Here is a 12286-nt window from a genome sequence, read left to right as displayed (position 1 = left end):
GTGAGTCTTGTCAGAGACAACCGCCTTTGAGATGCTTCAGACAAAGTCAGAAATCAGAACACATAGTGTAACCGCGGTTCAGCTACACTTCCTATTCGAAATACAACCATAGTGTTTTTCTTCATGTGATGTGCTGATTGCAGATGACAAGCAGCTGTTTCGGCTAACACGCCCATTTATTGACGGAATGGCTTTCTCTTTTCTTCGTGGGGGGGTGTGAAGGCTGGGGTGGAGGGTTAGGTTGAAAGATGTGCAACAAAGAGAAAAAGGGTAGAACGAAGAAAGAAAGAAAGAAAGAAAGAAAAGGAAAATGTGTTATATTTCTTACATAGTAAACCGATCACACCAATATCTGTCTTTGGAATTGAAATTCAATTAAGGCCGTAAATTAAAGATAATTAGCCGAAACCTGCTGCAAATTTAAAGCTACACGGGTCAAAATGCGGCTCTATTAAATAAAATAAAAAATAATAATAATTCAGAGCAACAAGACTTTAATATTATGCATTTGATATTTAATAGAATTAGTCATTGCCACATCCAGAAGATAATGATTTAATAATCTGTTTCAGTCTTAAATAAAGTGCTTAGTAAAATAAACAGCACCCTCTAATATCTATGTTAAAGTGCTTTTAATTACGCGTCGATGATGAATGTGCATACTAGATGCAATAAACAAAAGTCAAATAAAGAAATACTGCAGAGATAATTGCATCCAACATATTATGAATATGATAAACACAGATTAAGAGGTTTAAACATTTTTGAATAAATTATTTCAATCTATTTTTGAGAGCAAATTAATTTTCAAATCAATTTTCTTTCCTGCCTTATTATCTGTGAACGCATGCCATAAATAAGGAAGATAATAGAGATACTACCTTATCATCCATTTCACAAAAATAAGTTGTTTTTTATGTTGAATACAATAGTTATATATTTAAAAACGAAAAATACCTTTTTGTCAATTGTTCCATTAGTGAGGTTTGGAGGAAAAATTAACTGTATGGTGAGCACCATTTTCGGGTGCTCAAAATCACACACGTGGATGACACAAATGCACACATACACACCTCTGTCGCCTCTTGTGCCGTGAAATCTCATGATTAATGTCTATAGTTGACTTGAACCTTAGCGTGACAGTTCAGTTGACAACGGCCAAGTGTAAACCTTGAGTTTGATACTAACACACAGCGCTGTTTATTCCACTAATTTATTTATTTATGCTTGTGGTATTTATAACTCTTTCAGTCTTATCGGCAGATATAGCAGGGGATTATGATATCATGTTCATAAAGCGATTAATTTCAGCAGCAAAAAGCGGGGTGGTCTGTTTAAACACGTTGCGCCAATGTGTCGCTTAGTCGACTTGTTTGGACAGCCTCTGAATTTAGCGTTCACTTGCATCTAACCCTGTTCATCGCATTTTTATCAGTCGTCATTGATCTTATTGGCATTAGCCACATCATTGTTTTATCGTTCGTTCTTATTATTGACTGTTGTCCTAATGAGACCAATACTAAAAATGAATAAACCCAATTTTACCCATTTTTAGTATTGGTCTCCGTTTAAATAAATATATGTATTTTCATTGTTTGTTTATTTTTCGATCTGGTGGGCTTTATTACTACTGAGCAAATCATTAACAATGTCTTCACAACATAATGTTAATATCAGTGCATATAGCCACAGTGTTGTCTTTTCTATGTTACTATTCTCCAGCAGTGTGCTCTCCCTATATAACCATAAGCTCCTTTTGTTCCAGTTGCCTCTTCCTCCCGATTTGATTTGAAAATATTAGGCCAAGGTGGGGAGAATTATAAACGACTGGCGCTTATCTACTCTGTGCCCAGATCCTGCAGGATCAGAGAGTCTGATTAAGAAAGAAGGCAGAGCCATAATGATGAGGAATAATGAATCCTTATCTCGCGCCTCCAGATTATCTGCCTTTCAGCGCGCCATGTTTTGTTACATGGGATAATTTATTGCATCTAATACATCACAATGAATCTGATGGGGGAAAGTGATGGCCAATGCTGTGAAAGAGGATGTTTTTTTTTTACCTTGGGGGCAATGAAATGCCTTTGCGATTTTAATTGGTAAAATAACCAACAACCGGTATCTGATAAAAAATACTAAGAAAAAAATAAAAAAGCAGAGGTAATCTTGCCTTCTAGTGTTCATTTACCGCACTATAATTAGTGTGTCAATTTCGACCAGAAATGAACAACAACGACCTGCCATCAACTGCAAGGCTGGTGGAGCCAGCGAGATCCTAATTTCGCGTGATTTATTTTTCACCAAGAAGAGATAATTAATCATAAACAGCAAAAACAGTGCAGTAACGCAGAGATAACGCAATATTTGCATCTAAAAAGATTCGATGGTGCTAATTCTCCTCTACATCATCCCCACCTCCCCCGTCTAACCACACAAAAAACCTTCAAAATCTTTCATTTTCCGTGATTAATCTTTGAGAAATATCATTAATCACCGAGCAGGGGTTGGTGGTGTGAGGGGTGGGCATGACTTCAGCACACATCACAAAGCTCGATGCTTGTGGCTCTGGCAACAAACAGTCTTGTAGTTATTGCAGTACCTGAGCTTTAACGAAAAGCAAGCTGCGATAAGGGATATCATTATGATACCCGAACCTTGATATCAAAATAAGATAAAAGATACAACTCAGGATACATCTTGTGGTTGTGGTTTTACCATCTATATCTTATTAGCTGTTGGAAGAAGTCATATAAAGAAGTTAAACAAACTTATTAACAATAAAACAACGTTAAAACAAACAAAAAATAATTACGTGTTATTATTATTATTAATAAAATATAATAACAGATTGTTCTTCATATTAATTATTCTTATAATCATAAATTATATTATTTTTAAAGTTACATCAAAACATAAATAAATTTGTTTGGCTGATTTGGTTTCATTATTTTTATGTTTTCACCTTACCCCCTTTCGTTACAATTAATAGGCTACCAGTGTCTTTTACATATATATTATTTCATGTTGTCTTGCTTGCTCCGATATTTCCGATATTTCCCAATGCCGCAGAGATTTTATCGCTTTATTTATTTCCCCTATCCTGCATCTTAGCCGCTATGAGGGCACGTCAGAGAATGACAGAGAAAGAGAAGTGGGGGCAGAACCGAAAAGAGGGGACAGGATATTAGACAGGAACGACATTGAAAAGACGACGCGTTTTGAGAAAGGGGGGCGAGTTTTCTCACACCCCGTTTTCGAATATTTTCGCATGGGCCTACAAAAATTTTTGCATATTTACCTGGAATACTTGCCAAAGTTTTTTTTACAAGCACCTAGTTATGTGGTTCCCAAATGGGATCATGTACGATAGGCCTTGAACAAACTTCTTGTAATGAGCAAGCTTTTATCATAGCACATCATACAACCATTGCTTCATAATAAGCAATCGGAGAGAAGGGCCTTTTATTTGTGGAACTGTTTGTTGGTGGAGATGTGCAGATTGGCAGGAGAGAAGCAAGGGTAACAGAGATGGAGAGAGGGAGATGAGTAGATTAACTAATGAAATGGATGACAGGGGAATTGGACACAAATGCGCGCCTTACATCATTGCCTGCTCTCCAGGGGCCCGCGCACAATGGCATCGCTTTATCTACACTAAACCTGCTCTAACGAGACGTTTATTAAAAGTGTCCCGACTTACTCCCACGTGAAATGGATTTCTGATCTGCCTTTCCTATACACATGACATCAAACATGGCCCCAATCGCCAGAGTTTCACCTGGATTGCGTGTTTTAAGGGATAATGTAAGCAGTCCAGAAAGGCCACTCAGGGGCGCCTTTTGTTGAAAGGTGTCCGGTATCTTTGCCTTTAACGATTCAATAAATACCAATATTTCTCCGTCTCTCTCCTTTAAATGTCTCTTTTACTCGCTTGATGAATTCATTTAAGTATTGTGCGGCGTGGGGGGAGAGGTCTTTAAGCCTCTTACTCAATGGCTATTTGTTGGTATCTCGAGTGTGTGAGAGAAAGCGGAGAATAGGGAGCCTGAGAGAAGAGGAGACGGACTTGATTTTCATTGCCATCTTTGGAACAAATAGCGAACATTTACCGTTTACACGCCGCCTGGCGACGCGCTGGCGCTGCAGGCTCGAGCGAGCCGGTCTAAGATGACCGGAGAGCCTTTGGAGAGCGCGAGCCCCCGGCTATCGGGTTCTACAGATCCCCCCGCGCGCGCGCGGATCCGGTTTCAGGCCGGGCTTGTCCGCGTTCTGCTTTGCTGCCGCGCGCCTTTAAATGAGTGTCAAAGAGCCAAATATCAAATAGCACCGGGTCAAGCCAATTTGAAGAACTCTCCCCCTCCCTCATCTCTACTCTAAACGTCCCGGATTAGCTGCAGCCGGTGAAATTAGGTTAGACAAACAACGACCCTTTCTTTTGTATATGTGACAAACGTTATAAATACAACCATTTCATTAATTGGCATCATTTTTAGGACAAATGCTCTTCTAAATTTGACGTGAACGAGAAGAAAGCTGTGATTGATACATGTACAGTCAGCCGTAGACAGGTAAAATATTACCTATATACCTGTTTCTTATATATTTATTTTTAATGTTCTGTCGGCTGAATAAAAGACACCATATTGCATAAATAACCTAAGAGTAAATTTTTTTCATTCGCTTTAAATTAAAACTATTTAATTTGATGAGGTTGTGAGGTCTGTTCCTCAGTTCCTCAGTTCAATTTATTTAGCCAATATAATATACTGTATTAGGGTCTTCCATCGCGTAAAATTATCGACTTTTCATAGATTTTCAAAAAAGATATAAGGATTTTTTTTTAAACTAAACGATATTACTAGGTATACGTATAAGACAAATTTTGTACCAGCATTGTTTCCAATCGCGTCATTTTAAATATGGCTTCAGCAAATATGGCATCCACTCTAGCCAAGATCCAGCAAATGACTATCTCATTTCATTTCTAAATGCTCACAATAGAAATCTGACAATATGACATAATGCACTCATAGTGCACCACCAATGCGCATAAGTGCACCAATTCCAGTTTCCGCCATGTTTCAAATTCATCAACAACGCTGATCTCCATTCACTTTACTTGTATTCTAATTTATGCAGCGCAATTAATCTGGGTAATTGAAAAATACCCATTGCCTGTGAGCACTGCGCCAAGCTAAATCCTCTCCGATAACGGATTTTAAAAGCACAACCTCCCCATCTTTATAGGCGCACTAAAGCACCCATTCATTATCGGCCTTAAATAAATATAAAATAGACAGTGGCACCTTTGGCAGTAAATATATGCTGCGTTTCAAAATACAATTTTGTAGTGGGGAGAAAAGGAGCGCGGTTTGTGAGTTGGCTTTTTTGATTGACACCCTGTCCCCAGGATCATGTTTAATCCCTGCTTCACTCCAGCCTTTTCATAACTCATTTCTCCGCGAGAGATGGGGACCCTGATGGTTGCCTGGGAGACGGCGATAGCGCTAAGCCATTTCCATGTCTGCAGCCCATTTGCAACAAAGGTCGTCACAAAGTCATTCCCCGACACAGCGCGCGTTTATGATGACACTTTCCCGTTCCATTCTCCTCGCCGGGCGCGTGCGCGCGCTCTCTTCCAACATCAGCATCTGATGACGCAACTGCCCTTTTTGATCAAAGGAGATGCATGGCCTCGTGTAGGTGTCTTTATGCTACACCTCCACCCCTCTATCTGTCCCCCTCTCCCTCTAAAGTGCAGGAGAAAATGCCTTCGCTTTCATTCTAAATACTACAGAGAGTATGTATTTTGACATTTTATATCGACAATCTATTCCTTCCTTTCATGGAGAAGAATGCATATTGCATGACTCGGAAGCAGGAGGCAAAGTGAATTGAATAAACAGCAGCTCGGTGCCATGCAACAAACCTCGATAGTTTACCATGCAGCAAGGGCGCAATGTTTACTTTTGATTTAAGATCACACCGTAATAATTATCCTGCCTGTGTTTATTGTGGTTTAATGTTTTTGTTCGCTTATCCACACGATTTAGACGTATAGGTATTCACAATGACAACTTTTTCATTTTAATAAGTAGGTTTTGGAGTTAAATTGTTTTTTAAACAATGTCTGTTCAACAAAACAACGACGTTTTCCTACTTTATTATAATTGTAGGCTACTTACCCATAGTGTGCTCCTCTTGGTCACTTTATTAAATGAGCTGTATCTTTATTGGCTGATTGTAATAAATAGCTACTTAAAAAAAAAACATCATCTCAGTTATGTTAGGTAAAAGTGTGATAACTAACCAAATTCAAATGGATACAAATTCAAACAGAAAAGCGGAAAAGCATGCAGTCACCTGTTCAGACACTTTCTTGGAATATGCATGAATAATGCTTATTAAGCTTAGGAGTTACGCAGTTTATGGCAACAAACGATGCCTCGCATCCATTCTCGATGTGTACTATGAACCCTCCCCAAATTCATTTTGTTTATTTTTCTTTCTCCTAATCAGGAGAAAGTTTCGAACAAATGGCATAAGGGCAGAATGCGATGCGAGTTGTAAAAGGCAGATAGAGCGTTCATTAGGGCCTTTGGTTAAATAATTACCTATCTTCACACTGCACCTTCACGCTGGAAGTTCGCGTGACGCCCACGAGGCTGATTATGTTAAATCCACGCGTGCGCGCTCTGGTGTTCGGGCTATTGATCAGACTATTCAAACAGCACGCGCGCACCCTCTTTAATTGCACACTGAGCTTCGGGCTGAGGAGAATCTGGAAATAAATAAATAACCTAATTAAAATATGTTTTAAATTCCTCCGCATGGTGTCATATCACGTCCCTAATTGCTTTTGAAGCTTGTCGTTTCAAAACAATTGATAAAGAAATGCGCTACCTTTGCGTAAAAGTAAGATAAGCTGCGAGTGTAGTGTACAGTGCCTCTGATAAATCGCAATTTCAGTTTCACAAAAAGGGTGCAATAATGGTTTGAACTGCGGCCTTACACTTTCTGGATTAGGCCTATTTGAAACAAATAAGGACCATTCACCTTAAAAATTGTTTATAGTTATAGCACATGGAAAAGGATAGTCTACAAAAAGTTTAATTTTAGTACAGTTACTGAACTTTTAGTTAACATGAAAGCCTAGTGTAATGTAAATGCATTAGATTTTAACAAGAGGTTCCATGAGGTCTATATAAGAAAAATATATAAATCACATTAATACAAGTAATTTGATATTGTTTAAATAAAGGCCTAGTTTAAATATTGAAAAATGAAGTCTACTTTGTTTAATGTGTATTAAGTGTCATTCATCTGATGTTTTTCTCTGTTATAATGTTTATTTGTCCAAATGCTCTGTTTTTCTAGACGGATAAAATGATCTGTTCCTTGATAGTAGGCCTACACTGACCCACTACTTTATGAAAAAAAATAGGCCTACATATGAAATAAGTATGCTAGTTCATTGATGACATGTGGTTAAAGTTTAATCGTGTATGTTTTTAATTTACACATCAACTGAAAATGAAATAAAAAATTTTTTAGCTGTCTAACCAACACATAGGCCTAACAGTGTTTTTATTGTACCAACGCAATCACTCATTTCTTGTTGTATAAGGTTATCCAACAGGGGGCGCACTCATTTGCTATAAGGCAATTTGAATCATCATCATCATATTGGTGGTGATGGGTGTAGTAGGACGACCAAATGGCAGAGTGTATTTAACATTTACAATTATTCATTTAGCAGACATATTTATCCAAAGCGACTTACAAAGAAAAAACATTTAACGATTGGCAAAGAAATGTTTTTGTTGTTTTTGCGCCTGCCCGTAATTTGAAACCTTTCTGTTTACCCATAATTTTACGTCTTATATTTGCGTTAATTTAGTTTTACATGTAAATGAACAGTTCAGGATTGCAGCTAACAGTTGGATTGATAGAATTAAACCTTAAGAAATGTTAGAGATTCACGTGGAGATTAAAAACAAAGTTATAAACTCGATTTCTTTATGTATCCCAGACAGTCTAATACATTGGCCTGTATATAAATGTAGGCTTTTATCTCTGACACGACTTACCAACATAGATCTTAATGCCAATGAGAGTTTGAAGTGTGAAATAAATACCTATGACATTCATAAAAAAAGTTTTCAACTTTTTAATACACAATTCACAATGTATTAGACCTATTAACAATAATGTTAGTTTGACCTCTGAATGAAAAGAAAAAGGTTTCATTCAAAAAGTCATTTCATTTGATTTGAATAATGTCAAGGTGCTGTTTACATGATGTTCATGAAAGTACACTTTAGTGAACAATAAAATGAAGATTAAACATATTGATATTTATACTTGATGCAAAGAAACACTTTGTAACATGTAAAAAAAACATATCCAAAATTCATTCTCAATGTCGTCTTGTGTACCTTATAGCAATTTTGTTTCAGAGGTAAAACTTTTCCTGTTAATTTACATATGATTTGAAAACATATTTGATAAAGATTTATTTAAATATATATAAGAAGAACTCATAAGAAAATAAAATCAAGTTCATTACACTGCAAAAAAATGCAGCATGAAGTTGAAACAACTTGGTTTTGCAAGTCTACTATTTTAAGTTTTGGCTGGTGAAAAGTTGACTTATAAAATCAAGTTGGACATTTTTAATTAACTTAATTTTTAAGTTATAGTAACATAAAAATATATGTTGATTTGACAAAAATGCTGCATATTTTTACTGCAAATTCATAACAAATGTTCACATTTTGTTTTATCTTTGTTCATCATGTTTTTGTGTGTGTATTCACCAATCTGTCATGGATTGGCATGCTATTTTCTCACTTCAGAGGAAACTTGTCTCTCTTCTGACCTCTCCATTTGACCTCTCACCTTTGTGAAAACTGTGAGCAACGATTATCTTCAACTCTGCTGAAACCAACATCCATCAGAAGAGCAATTCCACATACATGTACACTTACAGTAATGTGAATGAAATTAAAGTGCTTAATAAATGGCATTATGACTGTTTTTTCTATACCGGTATAAAGATGATGTGTAAGATTATGTAAAAATTAATATGTGCCAAGAAATAAAAAAATGAAAATGCAGAAATATTGTGGCAATACAGAAAGTTTTTTATTGTTGTCTTTAAAAACGTAAACAATTCGTATGTATACACTTGTTACAATTGATGGTGCAGAGATGCCTTGCATTGCATAACATAGATGGCATTTATTAAAAAAAAAAAAACATATTTTTTTAAAGCAAAACATAATGAACATTTGTTTCAAAAATTTAAAAATGAAACAATAGGCAGTATTTAGATGCTTTCTGATTTTCAAACATTAGTGTCAAGCAGATGTGGTTATGCTTCCTCGACACTTGTATAAAGATTTGTGAACTGACTTTATACACCCACAAAAATCCTTTTAAGTTGTTTTAAAGCAAAAGTGAAGTTTACAATATATCATTAATATTCATATGCCAATTCATTTTTGAGTTGTGATCCATGCTCGTCATCTCCCTTCGTCTTTAACAAACCAAAGCATTTTATTATCTATAAGTTATTTTTTCAAAGATCATTTTAGCCACTAGCCAGACTGATAAATAAATACAGACCGGAGGTTTACTTCGGTTCAGGTGACAACAACGATACACTAAATGAGAGATAAAAACTAAAATGTCACAGAAGTTAATGCCTGGTGACAATTCCAAATCAAGGAGCCATACTGAATTGATCACATGATCCTGCGACTTATATAGTTTGTATTAAATCCATACTGTCATCCACATCACTTGATTCAACTCGTGCCTATCACCTTAAAGTCCATCTCTGCTGCGTCTAAGGCATGTGAACATTGCAAACGGCTGTTTTTGTGATAAAAGCCCCACAGAGCCACGACCTGATTGCAGCTATTGTTACAGATACACTTTTCCCTTCACAAGCAGCTCTGGAAAACCAGTTTGCATGTGGAACGCATTCCTTATCACCATCCAGTCCGCTGCTAACTGCTCCCTGCTGTAGCGCAACAGTTATTTCTGCTTTGAAATGAACAATGCAACAATAAAGGCCTCAGTTTTTTTGTGATAAGCCCTAACATAAAGAAATGATCTAGCTATGGTAAAGGCTCATTTAGCTGGCGGTATCTGTCTAATTAGCAGAAATGACAGGTAGTGGGGATATTAGAGATTTTAAAGGAGTTCAGTTGGCAGAGACTCCACAATCAGGTGAAACACTTTAAAGCTGAAGCTTTCAACCTACAAAGTCATATTGTCAGAGCTACAAACAGAGGTTTTATTCTACTAGATAAGACTAATATGCTCCCCTTTTGAACCCTTTATATGTGAAGTTGGGATGCACAAAATGTCAGTATATGTATTCTTCTGTTCACTTTCCAAGTTTGTTTTTAGTCTAAGTACTGTGCAAAAGAATTAGATTTGTTGTTTTTGCAATGTTATAGTGATCATATATAATTGTTTCTCAGTCAGAATACAACAAGAAAATACAGGAAATGTGTATAAAGTATTAAAAACTGTATAAAAATGTAAACTGATGTGTGAAGTTTTTAGGGTGAACTCCTCTTCCACTTGAGCAATAGCAGGAAACTGCAGGACCTCTTAAACCTAAATAAAATTAAATCCTAATTTTTAATTTTAAAGAGATTGGTCTTTTTACTTTATTCTGCTCAAAAACGCTTAAGATGTGTTTAGTGCAATATTTTTAGTTTTATATTTTGTACATATTTCCTGTATTTTCTGTTTGTATCTTAATAAAATAGATTGAAAAACAAATATGGATGGACATTAAAACTTCTAAAACAAAAAGTCTGGTGGTGGTGGCCTAAGACTTTTGCACATTCCTTTATTACACTGAAAAAAAAAGATTAATTCAATTTACTCAATTTTTTTAAGATAAGTGGGTGCAATCAATTAGCTACATTTAAACAAAAATTTTTTGTTTTGTTTTGTATTTGTAATCTCTTTTTGTTTAAATGTAGCTTAAATAAATTGATTGCGACCACTTACCTTAAAAAAATGGAGTACATTTAAATTATTTATATAAATTAATCATTTTTTTTCAGTGTAGTAAATTTAAATGAATCCATTGCAAAACACAAGAGCCCCAAAAATCTTTGGACACTTAAAGGGATACTTCACCCAAAAATGAAAATTCTGTTATCATTTACTCAATCTCATGTTGTTACAAACCTGTAAATATTTCTTTGTTCTGATGAACACAGATATATTTTACAGGGATGTTTGTAACCAAACCCCATTGACTTCCATAGTATTCTTTTTTTCTAAAATGGATGTCAAAGGGGCTTCTGATCGGTAATCCATTTAAGCCACTCTTTAAAAAGTATGTCGTCATTGTATTTGATAATAAATGTTGGAATCTTTACCCTTTTCCCCCAATTACTTTATATTTCCCAGTCATTTGTAATGTATGTATGAATTCTGTTCGCACAGGTGTTTAGGTAAAGTAACCACAGGTGTAACTCACATTTAATATGTATTGTCTCCAAATGCTTTTTGTTGTAGGTTAATTTTGTAAATGATATCTCTAATCTTTGCAAATGTACAAAATGTTTCGCTTTAAAAGTAAACTGGTGTCAGTATGAAATCATGATAACAAGAGTTTCAGGAATTCTTAAATAGCCTTCCGTACATATCACAGTGTGTTTCAAGGGATGAATTCGGCAGGGAACATCTCTATGGCCTACTCATTTTAAGAGCAAAGCTTGTTGCGTAAACTCTGTGGAAGTAACACAATTGTGCTGAAATGTACTTGGCGAAATAAGCAACGAGAAAATGACGAAAATGTAATTTTCTCTTTATCTAGAGTGATTTTTGTGTGGTGTCCCCTTTCTGAAATGCCCTTTTAGGGGGCCAAACAGCAAAATACGGCCAAAATCTGATTAGCCTCTGGTAATCTTTTTCATTCAATGAATAAAAAAAATCCATTAATTATAACCAACTTTTTACAAATCTGTAAGGCAATTTAATCCCATATACAGTTTAGTTTTCAAAGCTCATGTAAGCAAAAATCCTAAATTTAAGCAGAGGCGGACACTACTTGAGTATTTTAAGTACATTTTCCAAGCATCTGTGCTTTATGAGAGTGTTTGTCTTGGGAAAAATTTTCTTTACATTCTAAAGCATAGAATCATACTGTACTGTAAAAAATACTTTGCTGCCTTAAAATTGTTTGTTAAATCAATTTGGATTTACAAGTCATTTCAACTTACTATTACTTATCTTGACTAGAGATGAG

This window comes from Misgurnus anguillicaudatus, chromosome 1, assembly GCF_027580225.2.
Source record: "Misgurnus anguillicaudatus chromosome 1, ASM2758022v2, whole genome shotgun sequence".
In the NCBI taxonomy this organism is placed as follows: Eukaryota; Metazoa; Chordata; class Actinopteri; order Cypriniformes; family Cobitidae; genus Misgurnus; species Misgurnus anguillicaudatus.
This window is presented reverse-complemented; position numbering follows the sequence as displayed.